The following is a 17,066-nucleotide window of genomic DNA, read 5'->3' as shown; positions in this document are numbered from 1 at the left end:
TTAATCTTTTACCCTAAAAATATTTTAAAGTGAAGAGAACTTGGGAGGTGGGGGGGGAGGGCAGGATGCAGCAACTGATCACAATGAGATGTTTGTGTTGACTTGCAAGTCAATTGATAAATACACACTATATTTTAAGGCACTGCAAGGATGCTTCTCAAAATAGCTTTTCCAGTAATTTTACTCTTGGAAATTACAGGATACCAAGAATTCCAGAACGCAAAAATGTGCATCTGTACTGGCAGCTTGAATAGCTGTCCCTAAACTCAGTTAAGAAGATTTAATCCTGGAATTTTTTAAGAACAAAAGCAGCCACTATTTGTATTTGTGCCATGTAATAGTAAGTACTAAAATTTTTAACTGAAATAATTCAGTTTCCTATTTAAAATTAATTAATTCCCACCAAGCCCCATCTTGTTCATATTAAAGAGAAATATAAAATAGAACATGTTTGAAGCATTAGGTTCAGATCTAAAAAACCTTGTTACTGCTAAGGGATGCATTTTTTTCCAAATGGCATTTAAAATTGCCAAAAATATGAAGCAGACTAATGAGAAAATACAGATTGCACAGGAAGAATTTATGTTGGAAGTTTTTATTCCTATTCCACATTTTATTCTTAATAAGATAATGTCTCATAACAAGAACTTAAAAAAAGAGAGCATTATCAGGGGTTTTTTTTGGTTGTTTTTTTGTTTCTTTCATACTTTTTGTGCTTAGAAGGAAGTATGTCTCAGTGTGGATAACTTAGTTTTATTTTATATCCATATGCTATCAGGTTATACTTCAAAGGAAAAAAGAGTAGAGTGGCAAGTTCCCTTAAAATTAAGAACAACTGTGTTACTGACATAATTTCTGTTGTGAAATTACTTCTGTGATATGTAAGTAACATTTTAAAGTCCAAGGAGTCTCAATATTTCGTGCATGACATGCTGCATTAAAAAAAATAAAAAAATAGAAGGGGAAAACAGTGCACTTACTTTTCTGCTCAAAGCGATTGCACTGTGAATCATTTATACAGGTCTTATGGACTTCCATGGAATTTTAATTACTGTACTATTGAATACGTGAAGTTCTCTATCATTCTGAGCTAATCTAATCTAGGTACCTACACTTTAACTATGGGGTTATTGATAAAACTAAAATGAATCAGTTTTTATGGAAATAATATCACAGCACTCTACCTCTTTCCACTATTCCATTTAATAAAGTTAATGCTGTGTTGTATTTAAACAAATACTCCATTCAGTTCTATGTGATAATAAAGGAGGTATAACTGGTTGTTCACATGAATTCTGAACATGACAGGCCATTCTCAAATCATATTTTCAACAGGATTCTATGTTGTGAGTTTATCTATGACATATAAAGTCTCTCAATTTATAGTGTTGAGGCCACTAAAACGTTTTTCTTCTGGAACATACAGTTTCATGCACATGTATTCAATCTTTTTCAACACAATTTTGTTGAGAATACTCTGAGTGGCTAACCATGCCTATACCTGCTCCTGATAATGGACTTGAGATCAAATGAGGCAAGGCTCTGGGCTGAGGACACGAGCCAGATCTCATTCAAAATGATGACATGCCATATTTTCTGAAGACACGTTATTATCTGTGTGTCCTAGAATTCAGGGACACTACTTTAGCTTGATCACAGTTCTGGGTTTTACTTTAAAGCTCAGTATCTCATAGGTACACCACTAGTGGAAAAGAGGACTGAGAGTATGTTAATGGGAGGACTGAAGAGGGCACAGGTCCAAACACATACAAAACTAGGTGTGATAAATTCCCCAGATCCTTCAGGTATTGCTTGTGACTTTGCTCCAGTTCTAGAGATGTTATATCAATGTGAAGGGAAAGTGTTAATAAGGCAGATGGTATCTTAACTGTTTTCCCTGGAAGACTATTGAGGGTGACTCTCTCAACAGATATTTGCAGGCATTTTTAAATGTCTGTCAAATCGTGTTTCCATGTAAGTCTGTTTTAGTATTCTGGTTCCCTGGTTTTCTTTACGCATTAGTCAATACCAGGAGAAAGATAAATGTCACATACCTAGTTCATTAAGAGCATTCACCCTGTTTTGTTTGTTTGTTTGTTCATGGGGTTTTTGGGTGGTTTTCGTTTTGTTGGTGGTTTTTGTTTTGTTGGTGGTTTTTGGTTGTGTGTTGTTGGGGTTTTTTGGGGGTTTGGTTTGGTTTTGTGTTGGTTTGGGATTTTTTTTGGTTTTGTTTGTTTCTTGCTTTGGATTTTTTCTGGGGGGACAAGGAGGGTGGGTGTTGATGTTGTGGGTTTGGGGGCTTTTTTGGGGAAGAAAAGTAGATAGTTCTGAGTTAGCCTGATTAGTTTAATCTACTTAACCTGTAGTAGAATTTTGTACTTTGACTCTAGTGGTCTCTGTGATTGTTGAAAAAAATGCTCCTGTATCCAAAAATTTTGAAACATCTATATTTAATCTGTTTTGTTTTAAATAACTTAATGAGGAATATAGTTATCTGATTCAGAGCTAAGTTTTATTGAGTTGCCCTGTAGTCTTTGCTTAAATTTGACTTCCACTAATTTTCTCAAGAAGACAGTTGCTTCTCAGTTACCAGGGGTTGAATCCACATAGATAAGCGTTATAGCGAAGAGAACTGCCTGGCAGTGATGGTGGGTTTTGAAATGCTTTGTTTATTTGAGTGAAATTGAGTGAAATTTTTGATAGAAAGCTGAAGGCTTTTTTTTTGTTGTTAATTCATGTATACGTACTATATGCCCATACACACAGCTGCAACAGATACTTCTGATCAAGATAATTTGATCTACATGTGCATTTATATAAACTGAATATATCAAAATATTGCATTTGCTGTGAGATATAATCCTTCTGTGCATGAAAATATTTTATTTCCTAACTAGTCATACCACAGGCTCTGAAATTAAGTTATCTTTGTGTGAGGAAAAAACTACTTGTGAGTTAAATGAATTTATCATCTTTGGTATTTTTTAAGATTTAGTCTAGGTTTAGTTTCAAACTTAATTTAAGTTAAATCTGAGTGAAAAAATGAATACAGTTTGATTCTGCACTGACCAGAATGTACAGATATGAAAGAAAAATGGGAAGAAGTTATCATTGCGGTTTTTTGCTTTTCAGGTGACTTTTTTTCTTAATGTTACAAAGTAAATAGATGTTCACCTCCCCCCACCAATACCATGAGTAGAAGCCTCTTCCAAAATCTGATTTTGTAATGGTTAGAAATATTTTAATAGGCAGTTTTCATGTGGTATTTCTTTCTCCAGTGTTGTTTTCTGTAATAACTGTTTGGTAAATAAATCTGTTAGCTATTGTATTCAGGATTATTCTACACTCTGTCTCTGGAAAGTCAGTCTCCTATGATGTGATTCTTCACAGTATGCCCTTTTGTAATAGCATTATATGGATATTTAATATATCCAGCATAACATATCTATGTAGGGTACAGGGAGGAGGAAAATGGGCCCCATTAAATTTCTTTTAGTACCTTTTTTTTTTTTTTACTATTTTGTTGATCCCCAACAGAAGAGGGGATACTTTGTACTTCATAGTGCGGAAGACAGATTTTCTTTTACCTTTATCAACTGACAGCATCTTTTAATTTCATACCATGTCATTATATTCAAATGGGTGACATCACAGCCATGGATAGATATCCTTGTTATGGAAAATGAGATCCTATTAAATGGGTGAAAATTGTTTAGAACAAAAAAAGTCATACCCATGCAGTCACATTTTGTGCCAGAATGCCTGATTCTGATGAGGAAAGTTTAAAATTTAGATCATAAATATATTTATTTCACTTCTGGAACCATAGTCTGCAGTATAACCACCTCCATTAGGAGCAACAACAAAGTGCTGGTTAAATGCACAGAATGAATATAAACAGTATAGCTTTCAGCTATACTTAAGCTGAAGAAACTCGTGCTTTTGACCCCATTTTTTGAGTGTCAGACCTCAGACTCAGTCAAACTGTGTTTCTTACATCTGGATTCTACACATGCATAGGAAGAGAATTCTTTGGGGTTTTAAAACTTATTTGTTTTTATTTCTTTTACAAGGAGCAGCTATTCTATGTGGGCACTAATTTCCCAAGAAATTAAGGGTAAGGGCATGGTCCATGATGAAGTTTTATCTTGGTATTAGGGGAGTTTATCTGGGGGAACCGTCAGTACTTTCAGCAAAAACTACTTATCCAATATAAATATCTATTGTCTAGTGTCTAGAAGGATCATGGTCTGATCCAGTCCAGGATCGCACTTTGGACTCAGGCTGCTGTAGCTTGATAGCAGATCCAGCAAACTTGAGAATGCCAGGAGTGCAATAGTCTTTAGTTGACAGGCCATCAATTGAATGCAATACAGCATCTTTCTTTATTTTATTATTATTGTAGTTCAATAAATTACTTCTGCACAAGTGCCAAAATCACATAGTCCCACTATATTTTTGAATAGGTAGTTAATAACAAAGCTACACTAGTACCAGCGAAAGAGTGAAAATACAAATCATCCATTCATTTGTGGAACACATTTTATTTTCTCATACTTCTATTACAGTTCTTTGTGCAGGTAGGTTAAGCAGTTTGCAGTGTGACTTGTGTCCTGTGGGCATGTTACACAATCCCTCTTTTCCAGCATTTCTGAACCGTGGTTTTGGTTGAGTTTTCTCTTTGTTTGTTGTTTTAGTGTGAGTTGTTGCTTTTTTTCTTATTTCACTCCAAGGAAAAAGACAAAAAAGAATTTTCGGGAAGAGTTTCTGCCATGTTCTAAAGAGAATTGGAAAACTCTGTAGAAAACAGGAGGGTAGGTGGTTCAGAAGCTGTTGTCTAATTCTCCTTAGCAGCCAAAAAATATTCAATGTTCTGGATCTGTGTTTCAGAGAGTACTTTAAAATAGAAAAATTGTAGTTAATTTCAGGAAGCACTCTTTTATTCTTAATGGCAACCCCCTAAAATTTAAAAGCCTATAAAGAGTGCCATTACGTGGAAAATTTAGAGAGAGTAATACAGTATTCTAAATACTGCACTGGTAATTAGATATTGAATGGCATAGCTACTGCTCATTATTGACTTCTCTGCTCTTCATATACTCTAAGTGCTTAAAGAATAACAGAAAATGTCACTGCTTTCCCTGAAGGAAATTGGAAAATCTAATTTGTCTTACGATCTGTCAGTGAAGCTACAATAAATTAGGAATATATTTTCTCTTCTTCACAGACTCCTACATGGACTCCAGCTGCTTGCAAAGCAACTATCAGTGAAAGCAAAATTTTAAACTGAACAGCGCACGTGCAAAACAACAATAACAACGGATATTAGTAAAATTTTACTTCCTGGTACAGAGCTGATTTGAAAAAAATACAGACTACTAACATACATGTATTGGATTTATTTTATGGATGTTGTAAAATCTTTACTTGTTATTAAAATACCTTCCTCATCCTACCCCAAATGAAATCCAAATTCCACAGCAAGCAAAAATTGAATATATTTCTTCCAGTGTAACGTTTCCTGGGGCATCTATACCCAATTCAAAGTAGCAATTATGAGATTTACATATGTATGTTGCCTTCTTAATGCAGTTTTTAATACTATCTAGTAAAATTTAAATTAATGACTGAAAGGTAGCCTTTTCTAAGAACTGTGACTGTTTTTTGACAGTGAAAATAGGAAAACAATCATTTACCTTTTTGTACTAAATTATAGTTAGCTGTACTGTTAATGGGAGTTTTATGGACTGAAATATGGTTCTGTTAGACGTTGCAGAACCTCACAGCTTGACAGAGGCAAGGGTCCCACGGCAACGTGTCAGCACACGGAGCCAACAGCAAAGTTGTGAGAGCATTCCAAGAGGCACAAGCACAGTCATGGCACAAACACACACACACACACACACACACACACACACACAAGCCCACAGAACAGAGCCCCTCACCCAGGAAAAGGTAGAAAAGGAGTTTAATGAGAAGGCAGGACAGACTGCACTGATCAGGTTCAGGACATGGCTGGACAAGCGTATTAACCAGACCTGCTTATGTGTAACTGTAAGGGTGTGGTGAAATGCTGGTTGTGGGGTGTTTGTTTTCTTTTTTTTTTTTTTCTGTTAACTCTCATAGTTCACTTAAAAGACAAGCAAGAGAATTGCAATTCATTTAACTGGTGGCTGGTAAGATAGTTTAAGTCCAGAGTAACTGAAAGCAAAGAATGCTAGAGAAATTATGAAATAACAAAATAATTTTTGTCAGACTTTTGGAAGACTAAAGAGGCTGGAATCTGGAGGACAATGCATTAATGTTCTGCAATATGTCTAAAGTGTGGGACAGAAAATAATAATAATTTGTGTGCATGCAAAATTTGTATTTGCTTTGCCCCGTTTGTTTGCTGTTTCTCATATTTATAATCCTGCATTTCAAAGATGCTTTGTTCTATGTGAAGAGCTTAACTTTGCCATTATGTGTGCAACAAATAGCTCTGTCCTTGAGTATCTCCTTGCTGTCAAACCTCAAAGTACCGACTATGCAGATGCTATAATTATTTGAAAGGCCACTTATATCCTAGGATTTGTTTTTTCCTTTCTCTGCTGAGTGAGAGTGGTTTGTTACAACTGCTGAAGAAGCAAGAAAATTGTTTTTATTTCCTTCTTATGAAAAATATTCGCTAATAGTATTACATTATTCATAATAAAAAATTATTGAAATGCTCAGCACTCAGAAGACTACTGAACTTAAGAACTACTGGTTTTAAGCAATACATTTTCAGAAAAAATGTATTGCTTAAAAACAGACATATGATGTTAAGGATGGTTTTGCACTGATGCTTTCTACATTTTGTGCTATGCATGCATATATTCTTTTTCAATATATAATCTAGTAATTATGACCATCCACACTGAGAAACGTGCTCCTAATTTGTAAGTTGTTTCTGTAGTTTTAGCAGGACTATATTCCACTACTTATTTAAGAAGAAATACTGTAATTTGTCCTTAGTTATTTAAATGTTGACTAGCATATAGTATATACAGAGGACAGCTGAAAGAAAACAGAGATACAGGAATTCTAATATAACAAAATAGCTTTTAACAGAGCTTTGAAAGATTATTAAGACTGGAATAAAAAGGGTATGAGATTACAGTTTTCTGCAAGAATAATGTTTGCTGCAGAAAAACCTTGTCCTGTTTTTGTGTGTGCATGTAGTTAGTGACTTCAAACTAAGTAATGTGATGAGAACTAAAAGTCAAGGAACAAGGAGCGAGAAGCTGTGACACCATTCTGCTGCTTTTCCAGATACAGAAGTTGTGGAGAGCTGAGTGAGCAGGGGAAAGACTAGGGCAGTCCAAGGGAGCTGGCTGGAAAGAAAAGGTGAGATGTGCTACTCCTGTGAGGAGCCCAAAGAAGATTGCTTGTGAGATCCACAGAAATGAAAAGGACACTGAACCTCTACCTAGCCGAAATTCAGTTTAATTATAAGCTTAGAGGAAAAGCAAGCCTCTGTCTCTGCTCTGAACTGTATTTCTATATGGATAGGTTTACATGCATATATAACACATGGTGCACACATAATTTTGATATTTCATTGTTGGTTCTGTTAAAGATTCCCGGTGAGTGCTGTCTGGCTTTGGTGGTGTGCTATCCTTTGCTTGGCCTGTGCATACTCTCTTCTGTAGAAGGATTCCAAAGTTAGGACCTCCATGGTTTCCTCCTCAGAGAGCCAATTCAGAGAATTCACTTTGCAGTTATCTTATCCTTTCTCAGGACTGTCTTTAGCATTACAGACACTTTGTCAGGCTCTTTTTTTCTGAGGTGTTAGACAAAGGATTTAGAACTATTTTTGATCCCTGTATCTGGCTGCTCCTCAAACTCTTTTTTGCCCTTGCTAACTATGCTTTTAAATTTATTCTGCTGATATTTATTATTTTTTTTTATTTTTCCTTTGGTTAAAATTGTAGTATTTTATTGCTATCGTCTTATTTCTATCCCATGCATAGGATTCTAGCTTTTGTGAGGAAATATTGCTAGGTAAATTGTAAATCTTCCCCTATCAAATGAAAATTCAGGACTTCAAAATAATAGAAAACCTCTCTAAAAGCACTAGACCAGATTTTATTTTGACAAGTATGCAAAAATTCATGTCAAATTTTGTGAATAAGACCCCTCCCCTACCAAAAGAAATTTGGATGTTGAAAAATTTTGCAAAGAAGAAAGAACCAAAATCTAAAAAGTCATAAGCCTGTAAGCCTAAGAGTAATGGCATAATTTAAAATTTAAAAAATTCTCTGGAAGGAAAGCATATTATTCACTATAGAGAAAACATATGATGCAAGCCATAACCTTCCAAAGTCAACTTTTTGCATTGTGTCTTTTTCCCAACTTTATCTCCTTGAATTTTAAAATTTAAAACTTTTTTTAAAACTCACTTGCTAAAATGTCTTAGGGCTATTTTTGCTGTTTTAACAATAAATAAATTATAGCACATTGTCCTTTCGTAGCATATCAAAGTTGGTGTGGGCTGTTAAGTATTCTTCTTAATGTGCTTAAAATATTTTTTCAAATAGCTTCCTGTATACTGATATTCCTATGCTTTTAGCTTCAGAATGCTGAAAATTTATTGATTCATTTATTGATATGCCTTGCAGTTTCACATACCTATTTGTCTCAGTCTCCCTAGATGGCAAAAGACAGAAGCACATTGAAAAAGTCATTAAATCTTCATAGTGTGAAGAATTCCAGAAATAAAAAAAAAAAAAAAAAGAAAAAAGAAGAAAAAAAAGGTCTGTGGTGCTTAAGTTCCAGGTTCTGGTCAAATTCCACACTCATCACACTCAAAGCATTAAGGAAGATTAATGACCAACAGCTTATACATTAGAGTCAAGGCTGATTTTCTGAGCTCTCTACAAAGGATCGCTTTAATTTTCTTTTTTTTTCCAAATTTTGTCAAGCATAAAATTGAAACATAGAAAGAAGTGTGTTCTTTTTCCTCAGAATCCAGAACTGCATTTTCTGCAGGTGGTACCAGCTTTCTTGGGATGAGTTCATTCCAGTGCCCTAGATACTGAGGATTAAAATATTTGGGTGAACTAGTAACACCAATAATAGAGACCGTAGATATAGGTTTACCTGTTGTATTAATATATGCATGCCAGATATAAGTATAGGTGCCTATTTAGATCTGTTAGATATAGTTAGAAATAAAGATATATCTATAGCATTGTGGCAAAATCCTTGATCTAAATGAGAATATTAAAAACTATAGTAAATCTTTTAATTCTACCTACCTATTCTTTCTATTTTATAAGGCTATCCTTACAGTTTAACATGGAAAAACAAGAAGAAACCTTTTGAACATCATTTCTTGACAGAATTTGGGACATTAAGTCTAAACTGTGTAGTGTTAAGAAATTTATAATTCATCAGGCTCACCTTCATTCCAATAGACCCTACAAATTTTAATGATACAAGTGTAAAAGAATCTTCCTAGGTACTACGCACATAAAATCCAATTGTGAACACTTATCACGAAACACGATTCATAAGTGCCACAGGCAAGGGAACACCAATTAGGCAAACTGTATTCCAGATGGTGGATTCTCTGATTTTGGATAATTGCTTGAAATGATACATGTAAGAAAAAATAAAGTGGAAACCTTGCTGCAGTCTAAATATATTATCTAAAAGGCAAGGGACTGTAGCAATTTGCCTGGGCTTTAGTTTCAGAAAGCCCAGGGAATGAACTGGCTGAATTCATGATACTCATGGCAAATGCACAGAATTTTCAAATTGCCTGAATGTGAAAAAAGCATTATGTATCTCTGATGTGCTTCATCATCATAACATGATTATTAGACTACAACGATATGCATCTCTCTTTTAGTGCCCTGAGAGAGGCTCTTCTTCTATACTTTGACCACTCATAGCAGCGAAGTGATACTGTCTCTAGGTGTGGATTTGAAAAGTCCTCTGCTAGAATAAGCATATTGCAAAGATCAAACAGCACTATGTCATTTTTTTCCCCTCATTTCTCAGTTTACTGGCTCTGACAGCGAGGCATGTCAAGTGTGAATGTGCATTGTGGAATTTGTGGTTTGTTGCATGAAAATTCTTGCAGCCCTTGGCTCCTTAACATTAAACCGGAGAAATGTTTAGAAACTATTACAGAAGCAAACAAAGGGAAGAAACCTACTGGATAAGAAACAGTCCTTAACTGCTTGTATGCTTTAATGGACAGAGGGAGAAACAAAGTAATTTTTTTTCCTCCTTACTCAGGTTCTGCCTGTAGAAATGGCATCTGTAGAAGCTTTTCAGCGCTGTGAACACCACTGCATTTAGGCTGTGCTCTTTTCACATGAAATGTGCTGAACTTTGGCAAGGGAGAGGTTCAAGGGCAGACTAAATTTCTACGTCTGCAGGGATATCATAGTGTCTACATTTTATGGAAGAATCAATGCTACTGTTCTCTCCATTGAAGGAGGGAACAGAATTTTGTCTCCACAAACTTCTACTATGTTAAGTTCTTTGGGCTGATACTCGGAAATGGATTTTCTTCTTCCCATCTCCCTAAGCATAAGTAATCTGAGTACTTCTCTTGTTTTCATTATCTGACAACTTTGAAGTAAAAGTGTAAAAACAGAGCTACACAATACAGTACAAAATGACCAATGTTCTCATTTTTGTCACTGGAAATATTTTTCACAGTGAACCAATCTTTCCATAATATATATTGGTTAGAATATCTCTCACACTGCACAGTTTGGAAGTGAGTATACAGCACTTAGAAAACAAATCACAGTGTTTCACCAGAAATACCTTTTTTTCATTCTGCAGAGTTGTCTGAGTAAATCCTGTCAATGTGCAGATGGAAGCAAGGGCTAGTCAACAAGCCATGTGCTCATTTCCCACTCCCTTTTTTTCTGTTTTGTTTTGAGGAGAAAGCAGATGGAATATTATTTTCAGCTTTATTCATTGAAATATGGATGTTCCTGTAAATATAAATCAGTGGGCCAAACTGCCCATAGGCAAAGTGCCATGGAAATGTTCTCTGAGGGTATGATACAACTGACATACAGAAAAGTGCTTGTGACTGGTATCCAGGGTATAGAGAACTAGTATATAGCAAGCCTGTGTAAGCCCAGACTTAAAGCTTGATGCTGACATTTGCTAGCATTGTAGAAGGAAGATTCCATATAAATGGGGAGCAAAGCTAAGAGGGGGACAAAAGGTACATCATATGGCACAAGAAACCAGTACTAAAAGACATGACCTAAAGCTATTCTATACTATGAAATAATGAAAGTTGTTCCTAATTAGGAAGACTTTAATTGAACTAAGCACTGTGTGATGAGCTACCTTTTTTGTCAGCTCTTACTCTTGCTCTCAATGGTTTTGTTTGATGTGTTTTAGTTTTGTATTTGGAGAGGTAGTGAAAAATCAGATCCAATCCACTGTCTGCATGTTACTCATGATTTTGTAGACCTTAGCCATGGGATTTTTGGTCTAAAGTGCCTTAGTCTTTAGTGTTGCTCCATACATTATTGTCATTTCCAATTCCATATCATTTTTTTACGATACATAGCCTAGACTTTTATGGTGTATTCAAGCTGGGGCAAACCATTAATTGTATAATGGCAGTTACATTTTATTTTTCTATTCCTAACCATTATTAATGTCTTCATCTTGCTTTCCTGATTGCTGTTGAACAGTAAGCTGAAATTTTCAGATAATAGTTAATTATAACCTTAATATTTAATTTCTTTAGGGGTAATGTTCATTGTAGATCCCATTATTTTATTCATGAGATTAGGACGGTTTTATATAATGTATATCCAATAGACAGTTACCAGCACTGAATTTAGATGTCTGACTCCAGCTGTCTGTATCCTATAAGGCTTATCTTGAATTTTTTAAACTGTTTTCTACTCAATATAGCTTAATATTCATGGTAACTTTGGCACTTTGCTATTCAACCTCTTTCCCTCCTCCTCCCAGATCTTGTATTAAAGCTATAGATTTTCCTCTTTTCTCCACTATGACTCTGTTCCCTGAGTTTTAGCTGCATAATTTTCAATGCATAGACCTTCTCTTTTATTTCATGGATACTTAGATCCCTTAGCATCTCTTGTCAAAGGAACTTGGCAAAAGCCATTTAGATGAACCAGGTGACTGTCAGTCAGATCTGTCTTGGCAAGATACTTGTTATTTCTTTCAGAGAACTTCGAGACTACTCATGCAGAGGCATTTGAGAAGGTGAATTAGATCATGTGGCAGTTTTGTGAGCAACTCTAAATGTATCCATTCTATTTTCAGGATTTGAATATTGTTGTGTTACTATATAAGACTATGTGGTAGCAAATATAAACTAAATCTTGGTGATGATTCTGTAAGTCTCATCTTTAAATCCTGAAAAGGTAGGCTCATTTGGTAGTTGAAAACAAAGGAATGAGAGGTAGTACCAAATCTGGCTCTTTCTGATTGTTGAGTTCTTGTTGTTTCTAATTGGAGGTGTAAGGATGAGATCAGCTTCATCATTACAAAATATTTTATACCTACAAATTTGCAAGCCTTAATGACTGTAGTTAATTGATGTACCTTGGGCCCAGTCCTGTGACTGATGGTGTATGGGAAGTTCTTTGTTCCACGAGGAGATCTCAGTGCAGCTTGCCCTCAACAACCACAAGGCTTCCAGAAATTAAGAGGAAGCTATGGAGTATACAGGCTTTATAAGATCCTGATCAAAAGAGTAAATGTGGAGTTTTGTACTCTATTACAGGCTTGTGGTGGAAGACACTTAGATAGCCCTTATGATTTCACGTTTTTTTCCCTAATACCAGTATGTCTGACAAATGGTTACAAACTTGTACAAGTACAGGAAGCACTGTGGAAGCAAAATGGCAAACCTGTTTCAGTACAAATTTTTAAGTAGTGCTTAATACACACTAGAAATAATGGTGATATAGTTTTAGTATGTTGCTTGGATTTGGATTGGCCTGGATAAAGTTTACTTCATTTTGTCTGTCCATATCCTTTTTGACTAATGTTAACGTTGATCAGTCTCAGCACAAACCAATATGCACATATTATTATTAGCAATAATATCTGTTGAAATGAAAGGTGTGGAGAGCTGAAAATAAAGTTTTGAAGTAAAGGCTCCCTATCAGGAAAAATGAGAATTTTAATTTTACTTTTCCTCTCGTTTGTGGTAACCTAACAAAGTATCACTAAACACCGCTCCAGGCAGCAGTGTCAGACAGAAGTACAGTACATTGTAGAAATACATTATAATTCACTTTTTTTTTGTGGTTTTGGGTTGGTATTATTAACAGATCTGTTCTGAATGTTGCCTTTCACCTGTTTATCAATAGTTTAGTCTATCCCAGTGTTTTTCTGAATATTGAACTTAAGCCATTTGCCTTACATTTCTGTCCTTATTTTCTCATTTTTTAAAAGTACCTTTCCTCTTTGCCATGACTAATGGCTTTATGATTTCATTGGCAGTTTGATATAGTAATTTAAAATGAGGCCTATCATGCCCAGTCCCTCTGAAAACATCTAATTTATCTGTATTTGCTTCAACCTGTTCTCTCCTTATCTAGTACTTACCCCTTAAATACAGGTGTGAACAGTGATAGGAAGTAAATAATAGTTGACTTCTTAATACAGATTGACTGACATGAGACAATAAATACTTTTAATTTTTAAAGTGAGTTAGGAGTTTGGTTTTAAAATGGATTAACAGCCTAAATTAAACCTCAGTTAATCCAGAAGATATTTAATGGAGCTAAAAATTGAAGTCAGTAACTAACCTATGTAACTTCTGTTGCCTTTATATCACAATTCTTTTAACTTGACAAAGGAGTTATGTACCAGTCTCTAGCACTTATTCAGATCTCACATGTAAACTCAGTTTGAGAGCTACTGTTTTTCTTCAATCTCAGTAGTAATGCTGGTTTGTTTTTTTTAATCAATTGGATCAAATAAGTTACATTTTTCATTTTGTATGCAGGTATTCCTCTTTCTGTATCCCTGGAATGGTTTTAGAATACTTCTTTGTAGTATACCAGGATTTGAAACATATGACTTTGTCGGCATGAAACTGAGGGTTTTTTCTATCCTGAATCTTGCATTACTGTTCTCTGCAGATAAAATTATAAAAGGACAAAAGGTTCTGCCCTTTTGATTTATTGTAATTGTACTGCCATTTTACTATCCTTCCTTAAAAGGTATAAGTGTCTACACAAGGTATTAAGCACTGGAGAATCAAAGCCTGTCTCTTCCTCTTAATCACATTCTAGTCTTTCTGTTCCCTTGTATTCGTGTCTTGCCTGGAAGAAGAAGTTACATTAACTTTGCTAACTTTAGAAACTTTTGTCTTAATTAGGGGCAGGGGTTGTTAACATTCCCAGTTAAATGTAAGAAGTCCTTATACAATTCAGCTTAATTTCTTTTCCAAGCAATTTAAGAAAAGTCTATGAAAGTAACACTGCAACGTAAGTAGTGTCCACAAAATATACTTACACTAGTTTCAAATTAACTGTTTTCAGAGCTTAATGAATACAGGTTCTTCAAAGACTGAAAGACTTCTGAACTCTCTCCTTGACATTGATCAGTGTTGGATGATCTGAAAAAGAGGTACCATTCATAGCTGTGCAAAACTTGACGGGTTTATACATTTTTTTAAAAGACTTTAATCTACTTGCCTTTACGTTCATCGAATGTTGGTTTGTGTTTGGATTCAGCTGGATCTCAGAAATCCAAGCAAAATACTGGTTTCACCCAATTTCACACTGCAACCATGCAAAACCCACAAATTCTGGCTGGTTTTGATGTGAAACCATAACATATGTTGGCCCAAGTTCATACAAAAAGTATGTGAACCTTTCAGTTAATGTCGGCTGAGTTCCCAGTTTGTAATGAAACATTAAACCAAGCAGGTTTTTTTACACAGCTTTGTATTTTTTGTGCATGTTTCTTTTAGAACCGATGTCAAAACATTTCTGATACCTTAAAAACAAGTCTGTTCTTCTATAGTTTTCAATGTGTGATTGCTTTTTTCGGTAAAAACTGGAGGAAGATGATAAGCTGAAGCCCTTTGAAGGGGAACTGATGCCAAAACATCTCCTAATCAGCTACTGTGGATCAGAATCTCATACTCCCTTTCCTCATCAGTCCATTTGCTTCAGCATTAGTATTTGTTCATGATTTCATAGCAAAGAGAAATAGGGCCCTGGATATTCTTCTGTGGTTTTGGTTCAGCTGTTAACTAGGTCATATCCCACTCACTATTGGTTCAAGGTTTTAGTGGGACAGTTATAAATTCCTACTTATTTTGAGTCCAGTATATCAGTAACAAAAATCTTGTTTCTATTATTATAAATGTTATGATTATTAATCCTGGATGGAGAATTATTTTTATGGAGGATGGGCATGTTTCCTTTTATGGAGAAGGTAGTCAAACAAAGGACTTTGATTTAATCACTGTTTTGTGATCCAAAGAGTGTGAGATCTTGCATATAATTTCTAAGTATGGCAATAGCTACAGGCATTTTCATCAGTTAAAAAATATGATCCCATTATATGTGGAAAAAACTATTCTAAGAAGATATTCAGTTATAGAATCATTATCTACATGGCTCTCTTATTTTTTCAGGTACTGAGATCTACAAAGATTCAGCTGATTGTGAAATATGTTGTTGTTTTTGTTATTTGCTTTTAAATCAATGACAGTATTACAGTCCAACCTAGTTATTTATGTCCAGACCTGAAAAGCTGTGAAAAGTGAGGAATAGGTTGCACTCAACTCATCACAGGTACCCATGGAAGCCAGTGCTGTAAGGAGCAGTGACTGCACTGAGGGAAAGAAGACATTTGCTACAGCAGCTGCATTCTATGCCAAGACTTGTGAGAAGACAGAACCAGTAGGGAGCTTTGGGGTGCCATGGGTGTCATGCTTTGTCTTGCTGGACATCTCAAGCTTCATAGGATGGCACGAGAAATATTTCTAGAAATCTTGAGTTTATATAGTCAGGGAAATGCAGAAATGTCTTAAATGAATTTAATGGGGGATATATAATTTGAGGACTCTTATTTTACTTAGTAGGCAGGAACCACTTCTCATAGTTTCCATTCTATTTTTTGTCTCAGGTTTAGGTTGTGCACTGCTTGGGGAGGAGGAAACCTTGGTATCTCGTTTCAGCTGTTCCAAGTACAAAGAATCTCAACCTGTTACCTGCTCACACATCAATTTGTAATCATGTAGTAACACTGTTACTAAATTCAGAAAAACAAGGAGTGAACTTAAAAGCACACAGTAGTGGTCTCTGATGGTTTGAAATAAGCAGTGGTGAAACCTGCTTATGTTTTAAGTCTCTTAGCCAAAAGTAAGTCAGTATTGTCGTATTGTATCTACCCTTTCCACTGGCTACAATTGAAAGGGCTTTTAAAATAGTTTTCTGAGCCTTGTCCTTTGCTCTGATTTTTTTATCTCCTGTAATATAAATTCATTATATACTCTGTGGAATTTCTTGTGACTTGGTTAACATGAAAGACTAATGTACTATTAGTTTTTTCTGAAAAAACATTCTTTTTGTTGAATGATACAGCAGGCTATCTCATAATAGCATTACATAATGATGTCAAAGGCTCTACTTGAGAAGAAAAAGTTACTCTTGGTTGTCATACTTTTTCAGGAAAATATATTGTGTTTGTGTGTGCTACAGAAAAAAAATGGCATTTCTGCTACACTCTGGATAAGGTGTCAAGTGTGTGAAAACAACATAATTCTGTCATTAGAGTTAAATTTGCTGGATCTAAGTACATAGATATATGGGCTAAGCGATAAAACTCTTTATTTTTGGCATGTCAGTATGGGTTTGTCATAGCCAAACCTAATCTTAAACAGTCTGATATTCCTGTTGTGTGAGGAGCACTGAAGAAATGAATGCTATCTGTGTCCCTGTCTCTGTTGTCAAAGCTGTGTGACCCTGGGCAAGTCACCTCATTTGTGTGTTAGTTTCCACATTTATAACAAGAGAATCATGTTACTCAGAAATCTGTATAAAGGTCTGTTA

The 17,066-nt window shown here is 35.2% G+C and overlaps 1 long non-coding RNA gene across 1 annotated transcript; it reads left to right on the top strand.

Moving 5' to 3' along the window:
- The first annotated feature begins 7,296 nt into the window (after positions 1-7,296).
- Positions 7,297-16,275, top strand: LOC113964662. Its single transcript, XR_003533252.1, has 2 exons — positions 7,297-7,368; positions 16,141-16,275. It is a non-coding gene; the product is annotated as an uncharacterized LOC113964662 (long non-coding RNA).
- Positions 16,276-17,066: the final 791 nt, after the last annotated feature.

This window comes from Neopelma chrysocephalum, unplaced genomic scaffold (genome assembly GCF_003984885.1).
Source record: "Neopelma chrysocephalum unplaced genomic scaffold, ASM398488v2 Primary Assembly neopelma1_42b, whole genome shotgun sequence".
In the NCBI taxonomy this organism is placed as follows: domain Eukaryota; kingdom Metazoa; phylum Chordata; class Aves; order Passeriformes; family Pipridae; genus Neopelma; species Neopelma chrysocephalum.
The sequence above is the reverse complement of the archived record's forward strand: the minus strand, read 5'-3'. Positions and strand labels throughout refer to the sequence as shown.